Genomic DNA, 24187 nt, shown 5'->3' with positions numbered 1-24187 from the left:
TAGGTGCCTTAAAGCCCTGCTCAAAGTTGTATACGTGTATTGTCCACATTGAATAATATAGCAATGTTGGTTTTCTGTATGGGAGAAGCTTGTGGATTTACAAACTTTGAGTACCCCCCACTAGCCCCACTAGCGACCCAGTAAAGCTCCACCTCGGGATGCCTACATGCTGATGTAAGACTCCCAAATGAGCCTGCTGAGGAGGGCCTAGATTAGTCCGGTTGCCAAGCACTAGCCACTCCAACTGCTTTCCACTCCACTGCTTTGAGCCTCTAACACTCTGAAAAGCATCATTTAAAATTAATTAAACCTTTTCGGATTCGCCTCCAAATCTCTCTTCTCGTGAGGCAAATTTCACTCTGCTGCATACTCCTCTGTAAGGTGATAACATTTTTACACGAGCCACAGAGAAGCATTTTCCTCAGCTTACAGTACTAAACATCTATAGAGAGTGATCTTGTGTTTCGTATTTCACCCCTGAAAACGCTATACGTAAAGCACTGCTCTCACAAATTCTGTGATAGATTTTCTCATATGATAATAACCATTACTATTCATTGTCTAATTTCTGTGTTGTCATTAGAATGGGGGACTTGTTGCAGTACTACACATAAAACACATGCTAAAGAACCACTTTCTCAACATTGACGTGAGTATTTGTTTGTTATTATATTGATTTTATTCACAACATTATTCAAAAGGCAGCCGGGGATTTCAAAGGAGTGGGGAACTTTAAGAGACTACTATAAATAGCTTGGCTATTTCCCCCCCATGACCCTCTAATGCTACTGTTTTTCAGCCTTGCTTTGAAACATGTACAATCTGTAATTGCCGTAAATATTGTAATATATTTTGAATTCACCATGCTAGATTATGGCACAGAACTGGGACAAACCATACAAGATTAGAGTCAGATTGGAAATTTGCTCCGTAGCCTTGTAAGGATAACAGATTAAATAATATGAGAATTTCGTGAATGCCAGAGTTGGTTTGTCACGTAAAACACTTTCAATTTTGATGGGTTATTTTCAACTGTTCCAGGTATAATTTTGTCTAAAGTGGGTTACTCCTCTTATCAATATGACATAGGATTTATATCCATCTCTATACAGCTTGAGTTAAATATTAAGTGAATATATACCATGAACAGTCCAATCAAATCTGTGTTGTTTCAAGGAAAATGGTATCTGTATGAATACTCAATAAGAGGCGTATGCCTTTCAAAGTAGATAAAGCTTTGTTGTTGATACACCAGTTTACTGGTTTTGTAAGCAACACAGAACATTAGCTCGCTAAGATATATTTATTTTCCTTTTATATCGAATAGCCATAAAGGTGATCAAGCTCGGGCTATAAGGTGATGAATCCTTCCTGGATCAGTCTGTTGCCTCTTGGGAGTTTGCTGATCCTATCTGTTCAGTTCAACACAGAACACAGCCACAGACAGACAGACACAATCCCAGTGCAGTATGGGCACTCTGCCATGGCTTCCTCTCTCAAGCCATTGAACATATTGCTGCACCCAATTGTGCCCTTTATCTCAGGGCCGGAGTGGAAAAAAGAGAGACACACTTGTGGGTTTTTCAACACATGCTTTTGAAATGTTGAAAGGACAGCCATTCCCTTTCCTGGCTCTTTAGATTATAACTGATTCCAACAAATAAGTCGGTGTCACAAACACTGTCATTCAGAATGAATGGCTTTGAAAAGGCATCATATAAAATCTCAAACGTATAATGAAAGCAATCCAAGTCGCTCTGGATAAGAGTGTGTGCTAAATGACTAAAATGGAAATGCAATCACAAGCAAAAAACAACATTGGAATGTGTAAGGTATTATGTATAAAGAGCAGTTGAATATACAGTATATTTTTGGACATATAATTGTATATCTTTGGACATATAATAAATAGTCTTATAATCTATTCATCAATCTTTGTTAATATCTTCAAGCAAAACCAATTCTGGGAGACAATTTACCATTTATTAGCATCATGTCTGTCCTGTCCCTTGCCTGCTCTGCACTTTGATAAAGATAAGATAAAGTCAAGATAATTCATTTAACTGTAAATTACAGCTTTCAGTCCCGGCGTGGCCGTAAATGAGGGATGTTGTGACAGCCAAGCATGCAGGTTGTCTCTAAGCATGATTTTCTTTGGTTTAACGACAAAGATATCATGTGGCGCGACTTTAAACATGACGTTGACATGTGGTACTTATTCAGTCACTTCAGTAACAAGTAAAATTGCACTTTATGACATTGTGTTATTTCATATGATGTACATGTAGGTTGCCACTGATTATTAGTGACACTTTTTCAGATTTATGCCAGCTTTGAAGAGTCAAACATGACAAAGGAGACAAAGAGCCATTGTGTATTTACAAATTAAACTGTTCCTCTATTGTTGTACAATGAGTCAGTTATGAAGACAGTAGTTGTATAAAAGACCAATTTTATTCTAATTTCATTCCAATCTGCATCTGAAACAATTAAAATAGGCATTTGATGTGTTTATCTTGATGTGTAATTGGGTATTGTTCGCTGCTGAAACGTTTCCATCAAGAAGAGGAGATTGAGAGGAAGAGGAATGAACGTTGGTGGTTAAGCTGTTCTATGTCGGAGGGGAAAATAAATGGTCTAACAAATCTTTTTGCCTTTTGACTTGTCTTAGGTCTTAATCAAATGACAAAATATCATTACAGCCAGTAATTCTGTCAGGCTGTTATTGAAAATCAAATCTGGACTACAGTAGTTGTGCCACTGACTGTCTTCTGTCATTCGGTTGTGTCCCTGTATTTAGTCAATGTATTAATATTTATGATGGACAAAAATCTTGATTTCTAGAGGAAAGTAATAGGACCGAGGAGGCAGTTTTGCATCAAGTGATGATGTACCACATGAGGGCATTGCTCCAGACAACAGACAGCAATGGTGCCCCAGACTTCTCAAGCCTTCCATCTCTAACTCAATGATAGTTATATGGCCTTGTACACAATGTGACCTTTCCATGTTTGATACTCTCATGACAGTCTAAGCCTTTACAGCCGAGTATCAATGCAGTCAGGAATGAGCAGTTTAGCTGATAGAAACTTTACGAGGTTAGCTTCAAGTAGCTGTTGCCATGAAATACAGTGCTCTGACACCTCAAGTTGACAACACTAATCAGCCAGGGATATCATATGGATCATGTCAGAGAACATGAACTAGAAAAATGGCCAGTTGTTGGTGTAGGCGTACTGAGTCAAAGGTTTGCCAACCTTAACTGTTGACATATTGGTATCGTGACAAGGCCGTTGCATTAGCACATAACCCTCAGCCCACACACACACTCCTCTCTGGGCACTGGCCTGGCTCGCCTGCTAAACCTAATTAATAAGCTGATTGTGCTGGAGGTGCGCACCCTGTTTGAGCATGCTGGCGTTTTTTTTTTAAACGGCTGTACACACCGCGTGAGATCAAAAGGAGAGGTGGGATCCTGTGACCCCGCACAGGTGTGTGCGTGCGTGTTTGTAAAGCACACAACACCCTGCCCAGTCCTCTCAGTGAAACTCCAATGGTAGCATCTTGAGTGAAGGCAGCTTTGTGTGTTTTTCTCCGAGACCCAGACAGGAACCTGGTGCTGGGTGGTTGTTGGGGGTCTTCCTTATGGGCTTCCCTTAATACTGTGGAGAGCTGGATTAGGGGGGACTGCTCTGCTTTCTCTCAAACACACTGATAATTAACTCTCTGAGAATCGGCTTGCGGTGTGTGATCTTTCCTGAGTGTATAGCGACATAACTTCCAACAATATGAGAAAAAGTTACTTTTTTCTTTTCAAATATGCTTTCAATGTGAGATCATTGCCAATTTACTTTTTTTTGTTGGAAAAGTACTGTTGAGTGTATGTAATATATTATTTTCAGTATGAGCTATATTGGATCAGTCCAAATTAGTAATTTCTTTGAGGCCTTCCTATGTTCTCTGTGTATTTACTTCCCAAAATGTCACAACAGAGCACATACAATACCACAGTAGAAGGTTCTCTAAATGAGAATTCACTGGTCTTCAGTATGTACTCTGATTGCTTAGAATCCTTGGACAATATTAATTGTTTTTGCGGCGCTGTAAAGTTGCAGCTTCTTTCAAGGGTTGTCCCCTCATAATTAAACAGATTAAGGGTTTGGTGGGATTTTAGTTCATTGGGAAATAAATAGATGATTAAATGCCTGCAGTTCAGAATAATTCTAATTAATATTCTATGGGGGGAGTAAAGAGCTTACTCCACAGGTATGTACTTCATTAGCTAAATCTGGACCACGGAAAATAGAGAGATTAGAAAGTAAGTCATTAATTGAGGACATCCATTGAATGTCCATGATGTATCCAGAGGTGTTTGGGAAGGAAGCCTTATATAATGACAAAGTCTTGATTAGAATTTATCAACAATATATTAAAGGGGAACAATCAAATTAGAGGAGGCATGGGGTATTAGCGCCTCTCCTTCAGAGTGCTCCTTGACGAACCCTCTATATCATTTCCTCAGAACGCAGGATTTCAAAGCAAGGGCAATTATTTGCTCAGTAGGTTCTGCTAATCCTGCTTTATCTGCATGGACACCACCTAAAACACTTTGATCAGAGGTAACTAGCCGCCTTCCTTCTGCAGCCTGGCTTCTACCCAATGACACATCCATATGCTGTAGCTAGCACACACTGTTCATTCCTGATTAATTCCACCCAAGGCTTGAAACTGAGAAGATCCCTTGTAATGAAGCTGATTAAGACATTATGATGAGGCTTCTTGAAATGAAATGTATCTGTCTTTTATAGCGCCACTCTCCCTTTATGCTGTTGTAAACGTCCTCCCCATCCCACCCGCCTGTCTTCCCACCTTATGGTGCTTGTATTCGGGTTTGATTCTATTAGAATCCATTAATGTGGTGGCTGGTGACTAGGAGAGAGCTGGAGGCAGATTACTACAGGGCATGCTGTGCTAACCTAGCTGACTCACCTCTGACTCAATGGCCTCTCTCTGCAGGTGGATACATATGAGAGCTGGAATCCATCCACATACCACACTTAACCCTCGCCTTGTCACCATTCACACTGCACGACTGACTGCCTGCCAAGAAGCAAACCAACTCTCAATTTCACTTTACCCACAATGGTTAGCAATTTAGCAATTAATTATAAGGCCTATAGTCAAGTATTTTACTCTCTTCCTGGAAGCCACATCAAAGTCAGACAATCTCCAATCAGCCTTTCAGTTGTGATCAAGTAAGACGTGTTAACTGAATTTAAGAATATGTAAAGGGAACAAAATGCTTCAGTTGAGAATATTGTTTTGTAGCATTAGTTCAATTGGAAGTAAAGGCAACATTTGCAGAGCACAGGTTTCTTGGTTAATGAATGACTTCCCACTCCAGATTAGGAAAGTTCCAGATAGATGTCCTGGTTGGTACGCAGAGTTTTTACCCTCTATAAATAATACTGTTGTATTTCTAAACATATGCCTGGACTCAGTGTGGCTATCAGAAGGAAACAGAGCAGAGGGAATGAGGGGGATTTCTCAATGACATTAACAGTGAATCAGTCTTTTGAGGAGGGTTTCTATCACCTCAGGCTATTGGACTTCTGGGATTTCATCCCCATTAATTGCCTCGTTCAGAGATCAGTGCTCTGTGCCTTCTAGCAATCAAAGACAGCACAATCAAAGGCGTCTGTGTCATATCAAACGGAACAAGTATGTTTACTGTTGAACATTCCCCAAACATTTCTGAAGGCTTCAACACTGTGGCCCGTGCCAGATGCCTCAGCCAAAACATGAGTCTGCTTCTGTCAGCTTGAACCGTCTTCTGAAGCAAACTGACATTTTATCTGAGAGGTGGAGAAGAAGTGTTGAATGACACTCGTCTTTATGTGCTACCATGTTTTTCTCTTTTTCTCTGCGGCTCCCGTTAACTGCTGTTTTGACACAGATCACCGCGATCCGAGTGCTGAATTTGGGTGTCTTTTTTGACAGTGATGTCACATTTTGGTTATCAAATTGTTGGGCGAAGGCCTCATTCCCCTCTGTGTGGGCTGTCTAACTTGAGCTCCTTTCAGCTGCTCTCTCGTCACCCTGCTTTCAATCACCCCAAAATGTGTTAAGAGCAGAGGACACAATTTAAAACAGAAAATTTCAATTTATATGAATACAAATGGATTTCCGTTTTTACCAGATATGCCTGCATGCAGTTTTGTATCAGTCAAACTCTCCGCCAATTAGGAAAGAGGAGCTCGTGCCAGAAAGTTGTCTTCAAGTTGAAGCAGTTATTTTGACAGCCTGCTTGTAATCTTTGGCTCAATTGGCTGCTAGTCTGAGTGTTGATAAAATGACTAGCGTGACATGACAGATCTCACTCTCTCACTGACTGATTTAAATTACATTCCTTAGTTACACGGTTACTCCTGGAACCCTTTCTTATACCGCTGTTATTGCTCTGTGCTCCATGACAATGGGACAGGGCTGAAAATGATGTCATACCAAGAACACAATATCTGCCAGTATCACCTTGGTAGAAGAAAACTGTTTTTCAAGAAATGTTGCATTAATTACACCAAAAAAATGGGACTTATAACTAAGTAACAGTTGCCTAAGTTATTTGTCAAAACATGAAGAAGAGCCAGCCAAACAAAATGCCGCCATCTTCATGACACCGGGAATATCCAACCCTAACTTTATCTAGTTTTTATTAGTGGCCTGTTTCCTTTTCTTATCAGTGACAGATACCGTACACGTATCATTCAAATCATTCAAACAGAGTTATTTGTGACATTTTATGACTGCATAAAGATCTGCCACCCAGTAATGCAGGAAGCGTTGAGGGTTGTGGTGGTAGAGATCCACATTTCCCTCTGCTGATTAATCTGCCTTTGATCGCTTCTATTCCTGTAATTTATTGCTCTCCGTTTTTACAACCTTTTAGAACTCTGTGTGAAAGTTTACCCCTAATTGCGTAGTTTTTGTTACTAATTGGATAATAATTGGTGCAGGTGCAGTAAGCTGGGATTTTATCACATTTGTGTGTAAAGATGGGAAATGATGGTGGCACCCAGCCAGGAGAGGACTGCTCAGCTGCATAGATGTATTTTTATTAGTCCCCTTTCCCAGCTTTTCTTTCTCATTCTTTCTCTCTTTATCTTTCTTTCTTTCTTGTTCTTTCTTTCTGGTTCTTTCTATCTCTTTCGCTCTCTCTTTCTCTTTCTTTCAGCAACATGTTTATGGAATACTGTGTAATACATTTTAGAGTTACAGAGCCAGAGGTTGACCTCACAAATTATTTCCTCATCTGAGCTGGGCATAGAAGTCCAGCTTGTCACTGCTATGTTTTCCTAGTATTGGCCTAGTCTTTGACACGGGCAGCACATGTGAGTTCCGTTGTTGCCATGGTGCTGTGAGGTCACCTATGCAGAGTTCCTGTGTATTTTGTAAATATTTGACCATTTTAGTTTTTTTGTTTGAATCTTTACTTTGTTTTTGGTTTTGAATAGGCAAATGTGTATAGATCTGGTCTGTATTGCATCCATTTGTTTAATTCCCATGAATTACTGGCAAATCAGCTTTCTCAAGATTGCTAACTAGCAATGCTATCAAGCTAGCTAGCTAGTTCGTGTATTTTTAATTTGCATACACCAGCCTATTTTTGGTTATTTCTACGGTCTTCTGATCCAATGGGGAGGACTACAATGTATGGCGAGCTGGCAGTGATCATTTAATTGGTCAGGAGGTTTCCTCTGACGTTATGAGTGGGCTGTCATCATTATCCAGAGTGAGTGGAGAGCTCAAAAATGAAATCACTGTCATTCTACAATACCAGAGAGTCAACGGCTACGGAGAAGTCGCAGTCAGATGGCGGATCGGCGAGGTGCCGGTGAGATGCCTCAGTGGAGAGTGAAGTGTGCTGCCTGCCTCTGAAGGACCTGCTGATCTCCCCGTTGATCTCCCTCTGCTCAAGCTATGTGGTTCACCAAACTCTCCCCATCCATCGCTCATGTCACTTCCTGTTGAACACTTCCTGTTGAACACTTCCTGTTGAACAAGGGAGAGCTCGGGTTTGTTGTTTTGAAAAGTTTGTTTTGAAAGTGTATTGGAAAGTTTCTTAGTAGCTAGCTAACTTTTTAGTTTGGATCCCGCGATGCATTTGGCATCAGTTTCTTGGACTGCTACTCTCTGTCTAGTGATCCTGCTGACCAAGGCCAGGTCTGAGGAGCTATTTGGCATAGCAGCTAACCTAGCTGCAAGCTAGCTGCCTATCAAGCTTGCAGGGTTTCTTGAGGGCTTGAACGCAACCCCGGCGCGTTTAGACATTGTGGCTGGGACCGCGGATTGTCCCGGATTTGTGGCTGTCTAGAGCCCTGCTGTTTGTTGTGTTCAATCTTCCCTGGGACCTTCCCTGTGTGGAACTGCGAGGAGAAACAGCGTAACCTTCCAGGCTGTATCACAATTTGCCCAGCGTCGTCCGGGTTAGGGTTTGGCCGGGTAGGCCGTCATTGTAAATAATAATTTGTTCTTAACAAAAAAAATTATACCTTGCTAGCTACCAAGACCAAAGCCGGCGGGAGTACCGTTGTGGAAAGTCTTGTCTCTATCACAGGTGAAGCATCTTTTAAACAAACAAAAAAAGTTCTACAAGCAGTTGTTACAACAACAAGAAAATAGCTTCAAGTGTTTTGCCCAAATACTGGTTGATTCAACTACTAAAAGAATGGACGACCTGACCAGAGAGGTCCAGGACCTGAAGAACAGTTTGCAGCTCTCCCAGGGTAAGCTCGATGAGGTGAAACAGGAGAACGGAGAGATGACAGCAATCTGTAAGTCATTGAGAGAGGACATCAGTTCTGTGTGTGAATCCATGATAACAATGACGGATAAATCAGACGAGGGACAATCAAGCCAGAGCAACGTGGTTGTGGAAGGAATTGCAGAATACCCACATGAGACCTGGATGGAATCTGAGGACAAAGTGAGAGAAATGATCTCTGAGAAATTGATGATGGACCACCGGAAGATTGAGGTGGAGTGCACCCACAGGACTGGAAAACCCACCACCGGCCCAGGCGACAGGCCCAGACTGATAGTGGTCAGGTTCCTGAGGTTCAATGACAAGGTAGCTGTTCTGGAAAGAGCCAAGAACTTGAGAGGAGCGTATATCTTCCGAAATGAGGTCTATCCTGAAGCTGTGCACCTTTTCCCCCTCAGGAGACTGAAAAGATTTGGCATGGGTCCCCAGATCCTCAAAAAGTTCTACAGCTGCACCATCGAGAGCATCGTGACCGTTTGCACCACCGCCTGGAATGTCAACTGCTCGGCATCTGACCGTAAAGCGCTACAGAGGGTAGTGCGTACGGCCCAGTACATCACTTGGGTCAAGTTCCTGCCATCCAGGGCCTATATAATAGGCGGTGTCAGAGGAAGCCCAAAGAATTGTCAGTCTAGAACCAAAAGGTTCCTTAACAGCTTCTACCCCCAAGCCATAAGACTGCTGAACACTTATTCAAATAGCCACCAGACTATTTGTTTTTGTACACTGCTGTGCTACTTGCTGTCTATTATCTATGCATAGTCACTTCACCCCTACCTATATGTACAAATTACCTCGACTAACCTGTACCCCCGCACATTGACTCGGTACCGGTACCCCCTGTATATAGCCTTGTTATTTTATTGTGTTATTTTTTATAATTTTTTTACTTTAGTTTATTTGGTAAATATTTTCTTAACTCTTTCTTGAACTGCATTGTTGGTTAAGGGCTTGTAAGTAAGCATTTCATGGTAAGGTCTACCCTTGTATTCGGCGCATGTGACAAATAAAGTTGGATTTGAGAAGAGGAAAGAACTTATCCCAGCCATGAAAGCTACCAAAGCGCATGAGGACATTGCTTACATCCGCTATGACAGGCTCATTGTCCACCCTCCCTCCCAGAAGCCTGGAAGGGATGAGAGAGCCAAGCCTATGGGTTCGTCTCACCCCCCCCCCCCCCCCCTCTCTCTCTCTCTGATAAGCTACCCAGGAAAGGGCTGAAAATAGCCCATATTAATATATGTAGCCTTAGAAATAAGGTTAACGAAATCAATAACTTGCTAACATCAGATAACATTCATATATTATCCATTTCTGAGAATCACTTAGATAATTAATTTGATGATACAGCAGTAGCAATACAAGGATATAACATCTATAGAAGAGACAGAACTGCTTATGGGGGAGGTGTTGCTGTATATATTCAGAGCCATTTCCCTGTAATGCTTAGAGAAGATCTCATGTCAAATGTTATTGAAGTGTTGTGGTTGCAGGTTCACTTGGCACATCTAAAGCCTTTTCTTTTGGGGTGTTGTTATGGGCCACCAAGTGCTGACAGTCAGTATCTAAATAATATGTGTGAAATGCTTGATAGTGTATGTGATGTAAACAGAGAGGTCTACTTTCTTGGGGACCTGAATATTGACTGGTTTTCATCAAGCTGTACGCTCAAGAGGAAGCTTCTCACTGTAACCAGTGCCTGAGAATCTGGTTCAGGTTATTAATCAACCTACCAGGGTGTTTACAAACACTATCTATCGATCACATTTTTACAAATACTGTAGAACTGTGTTCTAAAGCTGTATCCATCACCATTGGATGCGGTGAACACAATAGTGTGGCTATATCCAGGAATGCCAAAGTTCCAAAAGCTGGGCCTAAAATAGTGTATAAGTGATCATACACAAGATTTTGCTGTGACTCTTATGTGGATGATGTAAAACATATTTGTTGGTCTGATGTGATTAATAAGGAGTATCCAGACGGTGCACTTGATTAATTTATGTAGTTGCTTCTTCCAATTATTGATAAACATGCACCTGTTTAGAAACTGACTGCTAGAACTGTTAAGGCTCCATGGATTGATGAGGAGTTGAAAAACTGTATGGTTGAAAGAGATGGGGAAAAAGGAGGGGCTATTAAGTCTGGCTGTACATCTGACTGGCTAACTTACTGTAAATTGAGAAATTATGTGACTAAAGTCAACAACAAAAAATAAGAAACTGTATTATGAAGCCAAGATCAATGATATATAAAATGATGGAAAAAAACTTTGGAGTATTTTAAATGAAATTATGGGCAGAAAGACGAATTCACCTCCATCGTTTGTCAAATCGGATGGCTTATTCTTCACAAAACCATTTGATGTTGCCAATTATTTTAATGATTACTTCATTGGCAAAGTGGGCAAACTTAGGCAGGAAATGCCAACAATGAACAGTGAGCCATCCTATTCATGCATAAAAAAACAAATAATGAAAGAAAAGCATTGCAAGTTGGAATTTTGTAAAGTTTGTGTGGGAGAGGTGGAAAAATGATTGTTATCGATCAATAATGACAAACATCCTGGCATTAACAGCTTAGATGGAAAGCTACCGAGGATGGTACAGTAGCTGACTCTATAGCCACTACTATCTGTCATATCTTTAATCTGAGCCGAGTGTCACGTTCCTGACCTGTTTTCTGTTGTTTTGTATGTGTTTAGTCGGTCAGGGCGTGAGTTAGGGTGGGCATTCTATGTTATGTGTATCTATGTTGGTTAATGGGTTACCTGATATGGTTCTCAATTAGAGGCAGGTGGTTTACGTTTCCTCTGATTGAGAACCATATTAAGGTAGGTTGTTTCACATTGTTTGTTGTGGGTGGTTGTCTCCTGTGTCTGTGTTTGTCGCGCCACACGGGACTGTTTCGGTTTGTTTGTAGTCTGTACCTGTTCGTGCGTTCTTCGTTGTATGTAAGTTCTCATGTCCAGGTCTGTCTACGTCGTTTTGTTATTTTGTTAATTATCAAGTGTAGTTCGTTTTTCGTCTTGTATAATAAATTCATTATGTCAAACTACCACGCTGCATATTGGTCATCTGATCCTTCTCGCCTCTCCTCGTCTGAGGAGGAGGACGAAGTAGACGATCGTTACACCGAGAGCAAAATATTTGTCCTCAGGCCTGAAGGGAAGCTAAAGTAATTCTGCTATCCAACAGTGGTAAAGCGGCCTTTACAGGAACTAACAGCAGACCTATAAGCTTGCGGCCAGCTCTTAGCAAACTGTTGGGAAAAAATTGTGTTTGACCAAATACAATGCTATTTCTCTGTAAATAAATTAACAACAGACTTTTGCACTGACACAAATGACTGATGATTGGTTGAAAGAAATTGATAATAATAAGATTGTGGGAGCTGCACTGTTAGATTTCAGTGCAGCCGTTGATATTATTGGCCATAACCTGTTGTTGAAGAAATGTATGTGTTATGGCTTTTCAACATCTGCCATATCATAGATTCAGAGCTATCTATCTAATAGAACTCAAAGGGTTTTCTTTAATGGAAGCTTCTCTAATGTCACACATGTAAAGTGTGGCGTACCGCAGGGCAGCTCTCTAGGCCCTCTATGCTTTTCTATTTTTACCAATGACCTGCCACTGGCATTAATAAACAAAGCATGTGTGTCCATGTATGCTGATGATACATCTCTAAAACTAAGAGCATTGTATTTGGTACAAATCATTCCCTAAGTTCTAAACCTCAGCTGAATCTGGTAATGAACGGTGTAGCTGTTGAACAAGTAGAGGAGACTAAATTACTTGGTGTTACCTTAGATTGTAAACTGTCATGGTCAAAACATGTAAATTCAATGGTTGTAAAGATGGGGAGAGGTCTGTACGTAATAAAGAGATGCTCTGCTTTTTTGACACCCCATTCCAAAGAGCAAGTCCTGCAGGCTCTAGTTTTGTCTTATCTTGATTATTGTCCAGTCGTGTGGTCGAGTTCTGCAAGGAAAGATCTAGTTAAGCTGCAGCTGGCCCAGAACAGAGTGACACGTCTTGCTCTTCATTGTAATCAGAGCCCTGATATAAATACTATGCATGCCAGTCTCTTTTGGTTAAGAGTTGAGGAGAGACTGACTGCATCACTTGTTCATTTTATAAGAAACATTCATGTGTTGAAAATCCCCAAATTGTCTGCACAGTCAACTTACACACAGCTCTGACACATACACTTCCCCCACCAGACATGCCACCAGGGGTCTTTTCACAGTCCCCAAATCCAGAACAAATTCAAGAAAGCGTACAATATTATATAGAGCTATTATTGCATGGAACTACATTCCATCTCATATTGCTCAAATAAACAGCAAACCTGGTTTCAAAAAACAGATAAAGCAACACCTCGTGGCACAACGCCTCTCCCCTATTTGACCTAGATAGTTTGTTTGTATGTATTGGTATTGATATATAGGCTGCGTGTGCCCTTTTCATACATTTTTTAATTGATGTAGTTCTGTCCTTGAGCTGTTCTTGTCTAGTAATGTTCTGTATTATGTCATGTTTAATGTTTTGCGTGGACCCCAGGAAGAGTAGCTGCTGATTTTGCAACAGCTAATGGGGATCCTAATAAAATACCAAAAAAATACCCTCTTGACTGTCGCTCCATCTGTTGGAGGCTTGAAACACTCAAAACTTTCAACTCTAGCTGAAAATCATAGTCCAGACCTACTCGTATCATATACTGTAGTTGCTTTATTTGATTCTTGGTTGTTTTGCTTTTTCAAGCGCTATGAGATTATTTTTGTAATGAAAAGTAGAATCAATTATTTTGTGCTTTACAACGTACAGTATACAGTATGCTGCCAACAGACCATGGACTCTGTTTTGATTTAAAAAAGCAACTTCAATACAACTATACCGTGTTCCTTTAGAAGAGGTCATGTTTTGGAGAATGACCATACTTGGATAGCCACAATATGAACATCCCTTCAAGACATTTTCTGGCAAGGCAATTATTGTGATATTAATAGTCATAATATACTGAGATATACTCCTCTTTGAACTCTAAATGTGTTGTGTTTGGGAATATACGATTAAACTGTTAGCTCAGTAATACTACAAATGGGAAAATGCAGTGCTCCAGCCTCAAATAAACAAATAATCCACACTTCTAAGCAAAGCCCATCTCTCATCTATTTGGATTAGAAAAAGAAAGGAATGTTAGCTTTTATGTTTGAGGAAGACCTGCATTTTTACTCTCTCCCCTTCTCCATTTAGCCCTGCTTAGCCAAATTACCTCTTAATAAATGCACAAAGTGAGGCTCACAGAGCATCATATAAAGTGCAGGGTATTAATGAAGGTGATAGGAGTGGGGGTGGGTGTCAAAGGAGTATGTGGGTGTGGTGCTCCACAGCTACCTGCACACAAACACACACTTTGAGAATGCTTTTTGTTCATATGGAAATGGAGCTCCATGTTTCAATTGAACGTAACGGGTACTGGAACGGGGACCACGAGCGTCGGTAATGAACCTGCAGTTATCTCTGTGCCCTCCCCGTCACTAACGCTCACTGCTTTCTCTAATCCGCCTTTCCTCCCTTAATACAAAGATGGAAAGCTGTTTTGTGTACCCATAATGGAGAATATATATGTTTATAAATATTGCACATTTTGTTTGCTCATGAATACGTACTTTTTAAAAGCCCATCTTTAATTTTGATTCGTCTGTCGCTCCCCCGCTCTGCGCTGCACCATGTCTGGATTTAAAGAGCACCTGCCGCTGTGTCCACTCACTAGCAATTCATTTCCTATCCGTCGAGATGTCTTTAAGTTGCGGGTTCTAGTGTGAAAGGCACGCATTCGATTTATCTGGCTGGGTGAATGTAAAGGGATACAAGCTGTTTTCTTTAAACCTTATCACCAAACAACACAAAGAGATGTTTCTTCAACTTCAAGACAGTTCTGTGACAAATAAGCATATCATGCTTTCATGAGTGGTGGGTGGGTGTGTTAAAGTCAAGATAGCCATGTTGTCCAGTCTTTCATAGGTGGAGAGATATGCCATGCTAACCTACCACTGACATCATTCTCACTATTATATTATGTGATGTAGGCCTAGTGAGAAAATGGGATGTGTTCCAAATCATTGTAACTATTTATCCTCAAATGTGTTACACAGTTGTTGTTGTACTCCTTACAACTTTTGTCAAAGGCACTTAGCAAGAACTTCAGGATCATATGGTGTGTTCAACAATCTTCATCACACAGTTGTCTGCTACATCTGCTTGATCAAAAGTTGCTATTGTCCGGGCACCATTAGATCAATATAGTCTTGCTCGTTACAGAACTGTAAGCATTCATATTGAGATCAGACAGTGTCCTTGGTGTCAACATAACACATCATTGTAATCCACAATGAAAAACATATTTTCATATTGGGTGAATTGAGATGTTGTAGAGTATTGGTGTGACTATTGTGTGTAGCCTATATTCTGTCACGAGGTCCTCTTTGATTCGGTAATGCATGTTTAGCCTTTGTCAGGAGTTTGTATTCAGTCACAATAATGGAGCAGTGTCCATAACTTCTCAAAGGGAACACAACATAGTGTGACAATAGGGTCTGTCTGCTGCCATGCAGTACATTGTGGTTAGCAGTACTACAGGCTAGTAGTGATTATTTCTTAACTTGATAATGACAAGGTTGTCTCAGTGAATTCAAAGGAAGGGCCACTAAGCTTTTGGGGAAATGGGGGGAATCCAGCAGGATAGAGGAGATTGGAGATCAGTGAAGGCAATATTAATGTGCTTAAAGCGCACAGGCAAGTGGTTCCAGGGACTAGGGTGTAAGACGTCTTAAAAATATCTGAAGGGATGAGAAGCATATAAGTATCTTGGAACTATACTAAGTGTCCATGGATAGGCCTTGTATGACAGAGAAATGAGGAGCGGTGGCGAGAGAGAGGTCTTCACAACTTAGTACTGGAGATACTGGGGCTGTACAGTAAATGATAACATGGTTTCTGACACACCTACACAGGGACTGCCATCATGCTGTGGGACTTGCTTTTTGTGATCTGGATGGTTAAGGAATGGGTGCTGCAATTAACGCCCCCTTCCCCCTACAACTTTTAAAGCAAAAACACACCGAGCGAGATGCGTACATCATAAAATAGTAATTATAAGATAATCACACATTCACACACCGCATTGTCTTTGTGAACTCAGGGAACGGAGGCAATATAATGAAGAAGCAGACGAACAAATAAGGACAGTGAGCTTTTGTCAATCTGATGATAAGTCAGCTCCTGCTCGGAGAAAAGCAGCAGAGCACCTATACGTGACAAAAAGATTATTGTCGGGTGACTAAGTATTTGTGCAGCAACCTATGCTACAAGGTCAGGCTCATTAGGGCTGGCAGCCAGCTAAAGACTGCACTCTGAAAAGCTTGTGACACCCAGCAAGGAAGCTGTCTGAAGAAAAAGTCTGCTGCGAGGATAACTGCCTGTGTCTTTCAGTCCCTTCTTTAATAAGGTCCTCGGTTTCCTTTGTTGATTTTCTGTATGTCCCCCATCTGTTTTCTCTTCTAATTTGATTTTTGAAATCTATTGTTTCATGGCTTGATTGACGTGGGTTGGGCATTAATGCACTCTTAATTACTACCTGATTCCTTGAAAAAGCTGCTCTTCCCACAATAATTATTTCAAGAGATAAACTACATGACCAACAGTATGTGGACACATGCTTGTCGAACATCTCATTCCAAAATCATGGGCATTAATATGGAGTTGGTCCCCTCCTTTGCTGCTATAACAGCCTCCATTCTTCTGGGAAGGCTTTCCACTAGATGTTGGAACATTGCTGCAGGGACTGGCTCTCAGTCGGCGTTCCAATTCATCCCAAAGATGTTCAATGGGGTTGAGGTCAGGGTTCTGTGCAGGCATGTCAATTTCTTCCACACCGATCTCGACAAACAATTTCTGTATGGACCTTGATTTGTGCACAGGGGTATTGTCATGCTGAAACAGGAAATGGCCTTCCCGAAACTGTTGCCACAAAGTTGGAAGCACAGAATCGTCTAGAATGTCATTGGAACTAAGGGGCCTAGCCAAAGGGGCCTAGCCAAAACCATGAAAAACAGTCCCAGACCATTATTTCTCCTCCACCAAACTTTACAGTTGGTACAATGCATTCAGGCAGGTTGCGTTCTCCTGGCATCCACCAAACCCAGATTCATCCGTCGGACTGCGAGATGGTGAAGCGTGATTCATTACTCCAGAGAACGTGTTTCCCCTGCTCCAGAGAGATGTTAATGTTAGGGTTGTGTGCGGCTGATCGGCCATAGAAACCCATTTCATGAAGCTCCCGACGAACAGTTATTGTGGTGATGTTGCTTCCAGAGGCAGTTTGGAACTCGGTAGTGTATTACAACCGAGGACAAACTATTTTTACGTGCTTCAGAACTCGGCAGGCCCATTCTGTGAGCTTGTGTGGCCTACCACTTTGTGGCTGAGCCGTTGTTGCTACAAGATGTTTCCACTTAACAATAATAGCACTTACAGTTGACCAGGGCAGCTCTAGCAGGGCAGAAATTTGAAGAACTGACTTGTTGGAAAGGTGGCATCCTATGATGGTGCCATGTTGAAAGTCACTGGCCTCTTCAGTAAGGCCATTCTACTGCCAATGTTTGTCTATGGAGATCGTATGGGTGTGTGCTCGATTTTATACAGCTGTCAGCAATGGGTGTGGCTGAAATAGCTGAATCCACTCATTTGAAGGGGTGTCCACATACTTTTGTACATACAGTGCCTTCAGAAAATATTCAGACACCTTGACTTTTTCAATATTTTGTTACATTACAGCCTAATTCTTTCTAAAATGTTGTTCCTCAGCAATCTACACACAATACTCCATAAAAACAAAGTGAAAACACGTTTTTTGAAAATTTAGCAAATATATAAACAAATAAAAACTGAAATACCTTATTTACATAAGTATTCAGACCCTTTGCTATAAGACTCGAAATTGAGCTCAGATGCATCCTGTTTCCTTTGATCATCCTTGAGACGTTTCCACAACTTCATCGGAGTCCACCTTTGGTAAATTCAATTGATTGGACATGATTTGGAAAGGCACTCACCTGTCTATATAAGGTCCCACCGTTGACAATGCACGTCAGAGCAAAAACCAAGCCATGAGGTCGAAGGAATTGTCCGTAGAGCTCTGAGACAGGATTGTGTTGAGACAGATCTGGGAAGGGTACCAAAAAAATTCTGCAGCATTGAAGGTCCCCAAGAACACAGTGGCCTCCATTATTCTTAAATGGAAGAAGTTTGGAACCACCAAGACTCTTCCTAGAGCTGGCCGCCCAGCCAAACTGAGCAATCGCTGGAGAAGGGCCTTGTTCAAGGAGGTGACCAAGAACCCGATGTTCACTCTGACAGAGCTCTAGAGTTCCTTTGTGGAGATGGGAGAACCTTCCAGTAGGACAACCATCTCTGCAGCACTCCACCAATCAGGCCTTTATGGTAGAGCGGCCAGAAGGAAGCCACTCCTCAGTAAAAGGCACATGACAACCCTCTTGGAGTTTGCCAAAAGCCACCTAAAGAATCTCCGAACATGAGATACAAGATTCTCTGGTCTGATGAAACCAAGATTCTGGACTGAATGCCAAGTGTCACGTCTGGAGGAAAGCTGGCACCAACCCTGTGATGAAGCATGGTATTTGCAGCATCATCCTGAATGGATGTTTTTCAGCGGCAGGGACTGGGAGACTAGTCAGGATCGAGGCAAAGATGAACGGAGAAAACTACAGAGAGATCCTTGATGAAAACCTGCTCCAGAGCGCTCAGGACCTCAGACTGAGGCGAAGGTTCACCTTCCAACAGGACAACAATCCTAAGCACACAGCCAAGACAATGCAGGAGTGGCTTCGGGACAAGTCTCTGAATGTCCTTGAGTAGCCCAGCCAGAGCCTGGACTTGAACCGGATCGAACATCTCAGGAGTGACCTGAAAATAGCTGTGCAGGGACGCTCCCCATCCAACCTGGCCGAGCTTGAGAGGATCTGCAGAGCTTGTAGCGTCACACCCTAGAAGACTCAAGGCTGTAACCGCTTCTGAAGGTGCTTCAACAAAGTACTGAGTAAGAGTCTGAAAACTTATGTAAATGTTATATTTACGTTTTTTATATGTAATACATTTGCAAAAAGTTATAAAAACCTGCTTTTGCTTGTTTTTCTGTACACTCATTCAACTTCCCGTGAGCTCAGAAGCAGCCTTGAGCTGTTTGTTGGAGGCTATGCTGACTGGTGTAGGCCTATGTTCTACAGTATATTTTTCAGTCATGTGCACATATTGTATATACTGTACATCAACATGATCCTGCACAGCCTCATGATCCATGGGAGGTACAGTATGCATGGCTTATTGGGAGTGTAGACCCAGCCAGGTAAGGCTGAAGTGTGTTGGTGGCCCACTGGATGCTAGGCAGGCAGGAGATGGCACCACCATGCTCCACTGTACTTTCCAGTCTTATGACTCCAGTCTGCAGCCACCACCACCTCCACTCAACCTGGCCTGTCAGGAGGGCCACCAGGAAGCGCCCTCCCACCCCCACCCCCTCCACCCCCACCCAGACCTCCTCTAGAGCAGGACATGCTCTGTGTTTCTGGCCTAATCTCAGGATTAGCCCCCATCTCCTGTCCACTTCCTGACACAGGGCTGACCTGGGTGTGTACACACTGCCACCCAACCACCAACCCATACACCCATAGCACAGCACAGCAAACGTTACTGCCTATTTAACACTAAACCCACTGGAATGTGCTGTTACACATCTGCTTTAACCTTAAAGGTAAATTTCACAATGTTTCAAGATCACATTCATCATTTCCAGCACTACCCCAATATCAACATGTGTGAAAATGGCGTGTTTCTATGTTTTGTAACAAAAAAGATTGTGGAAGATAAGTATTTCCAATGACATCCTCAACCAATTAGTAGACAATTAGTTGGCAATTAGGAGGTAATGCATACTCATAATTGGTTAAAATCACACGATGCACACAGATGTCATTGGAAACACATCTTTCTCTATCTTTTTTACTATAAACCATAGAAACGTGCACTTTGCACAATTTGATGTTGGGGTGGTGCTGGAGAAATGTCCCTTTAATCCATTTAGGATCACAACATTTCATGTTAACTTTTTCTTCTCAACCTGGCCAAAGCATTTTCCTTCGGTGTTTGCGGTATGTGGCTGTGTTGGCCTACAGTATCACCCATACACTTTGTATACTGTGTGTTTGGAAAGTTTTGTTTGAGGTCAAAGGTGAGGAAGTCCATCATATTACGAGGCAGGGCGCGCTCTGCTCATAATGTCCTGACGTCATTCAACAAGCCATTGCCAAACACTTGTAATTGATGAGCTGTCATTCAGGGACACCCCTCCCACTTAAGCAATAACTTCAAGCTTTATAACCACCTCTTTCATCAACATTTGCTGCATGAATCACCGCCTCTCTAAACTACACCTCATTACCATTCACCTTTTTTAAATCACGTAGGTGTACTCACTGCTCATACTGCAGGGATAATTGACTGTTTGCCTTGTCCGGCAACCGATTTATATTAAGCAGGAGCAAACAGCATCTCTGTGATGCAGATAAGACCTGCCCTGTGCTGTGAGAGGTTCACACAGCTGGAGAAGACAAACATCTCAGACCTATACACTCATATCTACTGGACACACTGCATTCCCTCACTTATGACCTGTACTATATTATACACAGGTAGACTTTTCAGATAAATTACATTGTTGACATTTTTTTTTTCTCTCAGTGTTGCAGTTGCAAGCATCTTGCAAAACTGAATTTCACATGGGTGTGTGTGAACGAGAAAGCACACAATGACACGTTTGTTTACCCAGCATGTCCTTCAAGGAAAAGTCTGACATTTGAACCGCAGGTGTTTTCTGGGGATGCAAAGTCAAGTGTCAAGTGTAAAGGATTGTTTGTTTTCTCTAGCCTTGGGGAGTGAATCATCCTTTATATTTAGCTTCCTCAAATTTGTTTTGATTTAACATACCATATTGTTTTTATTTCTCAGTGGCCTATTTGTAGTATAGAACAGGTTAAATTACATTTATCTGTGTGTTTTATCAGGAAATGTCTCAAGTGGAAACAGGGGCTCAAGTTACACATTATTTTGATCTAGTGATTTTCACTTAGATACCTGAGCCAAAATTGTATGCACACTTATATGTGTCTATAGAGCGTTTCTGAGACCATTCAGATGCACACAGGAATGAAATTAGGGCAAATTAACTCTATTGTAAACTGACGACTGACACAAAACAAACTCTGCGGCCCATCATAAAGGAGAGGTCAAAAAGGATTGGGGCTGGAGTGGCAACTTTGCAGCCAGCCGCCATCTTTTAGCAGCTTTTTAAAATGTTCTTTCACCCATGCCTCAGCTTTAAAACTTTCCCATTGCTGGAGTGGTATTCAGGCTGCTTTCAGAGTCACTCACTAGTATACATTAATTGCCACTTTCTTCAATGCGTGGGGAGGGTCACCAAACTTTCACTCATTTTCAAAGGCACACTTCCCTCCTGCCCTGCCTTTCATATGCAGGACAGTTGAGATTCGTCCCCTGGTAGCTCCAGCATAAGGATATATTCATTAGGTAAGACAAAGGGCCATTTTCATGCTTGCCATGAAGTGCTTTGCATGCCTTTCATTTTTGCTCAGCCAAGTGTGTTTTTCTAGCAGGTGTCCTCTTTAGCCACACAACAGGGTAAGACCAGGGGACTTGCCAGATTTAGATCTCAGTCCTGGCTTCCCTCATTGAAAGGGAAGGGAAAACAAGGCAAAGTCAAACCAAATGTTTGCCCTTTATTGTCTGCAGTGAGGCCATAGTTACTAGTATAATGTTTAAATAGGGTAATATTTAAATAGGAGTAAAGACACCACCAAAGACCACTTTGTCATTCAGAAACACCACTTTTCTATTCTAATCCTTGGCAAACAACTGATTTGCTTTTCACCCATCTTTTTGTCCTGAAGTTTTAAAGACTTACACTGTGATTTTCAAAGAGGCAGATGTACTACATAGACCTATTTTGGAGAGCTATTTTCAAACATGAGTTGATGGGGCAGGGAAGCGTAGTTGAGTGAATGAGGCTTGTACACAATCTGGTGGTTTTCACAGTGGTTGCAGCACAAGATAAGACAAAATACCAAAGTGAGAATGTATTATTTAAAAAAAATATTGTTATAAAATGTTTTTGACTTATCCTGGAAGGATGGAAACCGGAGAGGTATCCTACGAATCGGGTTTGAGGAGTTGCTCAACTCTGAGTTCAACACGAAACTGGCTCACCTTTAAGCCAGCTAAATTTCTATTGCAACGAATCCTTCAGAACTAACCTGCTCCGGGGCAGGCTAACTCATGGCTAACTCCACTTACCCTGAATGAAATGACTGAGCCACGAGTTGAGGACCAATGAAATCAGATTTCCTCCCTTTTGCAAATATTGAGTCATCATCCCCTTCATTTGAGGAAGATGACTTATAAAATATTTTATTAACCTCTACGGCATCGGTGTTTCCTTTCAAATGGTATCAAGAATATGCATATCCTTGCTTCAGGTTCTGAGCTACAGGCAGTTAGATTTTGTTATGTCATTTTAGGCGAAAGTTGAAAAAAAGGGTTGGATCCTTAAAATGTATTTGTGTGTTAATGAGTCATGTTAAAGTATATCACATTACACATTTAGTAATGACAGAATGCATTTTAAACTTCACGCACAGGAACACTTTTGTATGACAATAATTTTATCAAAAGGAGTGGGGAAAAAATATGCTTGTGGCATTAGCGTTAAGTAATAAAATAAAGACGGCACTTCCAAAAGCCTATTTCACACCTGAAATGCTGAATTTGCAAGATAACTTTTCATTCGTTTTGATTTCGGCACAAATGAAAATGTGGTACCGATGGATGTTTCAGCACTGTCTCAATGAAGAGTTCGGCGTTGGACTAGCCACTTGTGACACGCAGTTACAAGCCTGCTAGAGTTAGCGGCAGGCGGTCGAGCAATAACCACCATCGTAATACAGATGAAGCCTAAGCTGGAATGTGAAACTAACTGGAGCTGGTTAGCTTTAGAAAACTCTGAGTAGATCTAGCTTGCTTCATAGGATACCCTTCTGGTTAGACTGGCCATGGTGAGTGATTGACTCGTTACTTACCAGGGAAGTGTCTCAGCTCACCTCTGGAAGAAGGCTTTGTTTATCCTTGTCAATGCAACAATGTCCTTCCAGTTGCACCTTTGCCCATGAAACGTAGTATCGTCTTTCCACTCTAAAAGGTGGAACATTTCTGAAGACAAATCCAGTTTTATCTCTGTTAGGGTTGGCTAAATAGAGTGAAAAGACTGAGATAAGCAATTATATCTGGAGAAAAATATTGCACAAAGCAGTTGGTGATAGCAGTGAACCTTATCCACAGGGAAAGTTTTATCTTTTCATATATGTACTCGATTGGCTGTGCTGATCGATTCTATTTCTTCCGTCTGGATTAGTCATCCATGTTGTGAATGACTAATATTACCGAACTGAGGAAATGGGCACTGTCTGGTTACTCTTTCAGTTTTTTGCCCTCATGAGTAAATCGTTGTTTTTTTATTTTCATGCACCTTTGCTCATAGCCGTGGGAATTAGGGTGCCGAGGGTGCAGCACCCCCTGATAAAAGGAAACATTGAAAAATTATTATAATAATACATTAAAAAATGATTTACAAAAATTACACAACATTAGTGAACTAGGCTTTCATTACTCATGTATGAGCAGAGAAAAATACTAATCAGCAGAGTGGAGAAAAATATTCCCAACCCAAAACATGTGAATCTATGCCTTAAGTTACATTATATGAACCGTACGCTACCAGCTAATGCATCCGTTCAGTAGACCACTAATATAGTACATTTACCTCTGCTAAATTTTTTTACAGCTATGAATATAACTACCGTTCCCTAAAGGAGGGAACGAGGTATAACATACTATGGGAGTCAACAACCAGTCATAATCACCTGAAGCAAACTGAAATCATGCCCAACGGGCCAATGGAGGCCGTGCCCGTCCTCGGATATCCCGCTTTCTTGGCAATTCAGTACTGCTCTTAGGCGAGCCCAAACCCCCTGACAGCGCAGGGCCCAAAATGTATACCTCGTTCCCTCCTTCAGGGAACAGTAGTTATATTCATAACTCTACGTCCCTTTTCAGTCGGTCACTCGGTATAACATACTATGGGGACATACAATCACGCCCCAAGCCGGCTCAGAGGGTACCAGATTAGGGGGCCCACGGCAACCCAAGCACACACAGA

The 24187-nt window shown here is 41.6% G+C and overlaps 1 long non-coding RNA gene across 1 annotated transcript in view; it reads left to right on the top strand.

The window, feature by feature from the left end:
- Positions 1 to 24187, top strand: part of LOC139541146 (uncharacterized) — a 92671-nt gene that overhangs the window by 584 nt on the left and 67900 nt on the right. Inside the window, exon 2 of the long non-coding RNA XR_011668317.1 lies at positions 584 to 649. This is a non-coding gene — a long non-coding RNA (uncharacterized lncRNA). The remainder of the gene's footprint in view (positions 1 to 583; positions 650 to 24187) is intronic.

Source organism: Salvelinus alpinus, chromosome 16 (genome assembly GCF_045679555.1).
Source record: "Salvelinus alpinus chromosome 16, SLU_Salpinus.1, whole genome shotgun sequence".
NCBI classification, from domain to species: domain Eukaryota; kingdom Metazoa; phylum Chordata; class Actinopteri; order Salmoniformes; family Salmonidae; genus Salvelinus; species Salvelinus alpinus.
Note: the sequence above shows the minus strand (reverse complement) of the source record. Positions and strands in the feature narration are given on the sequence as shown.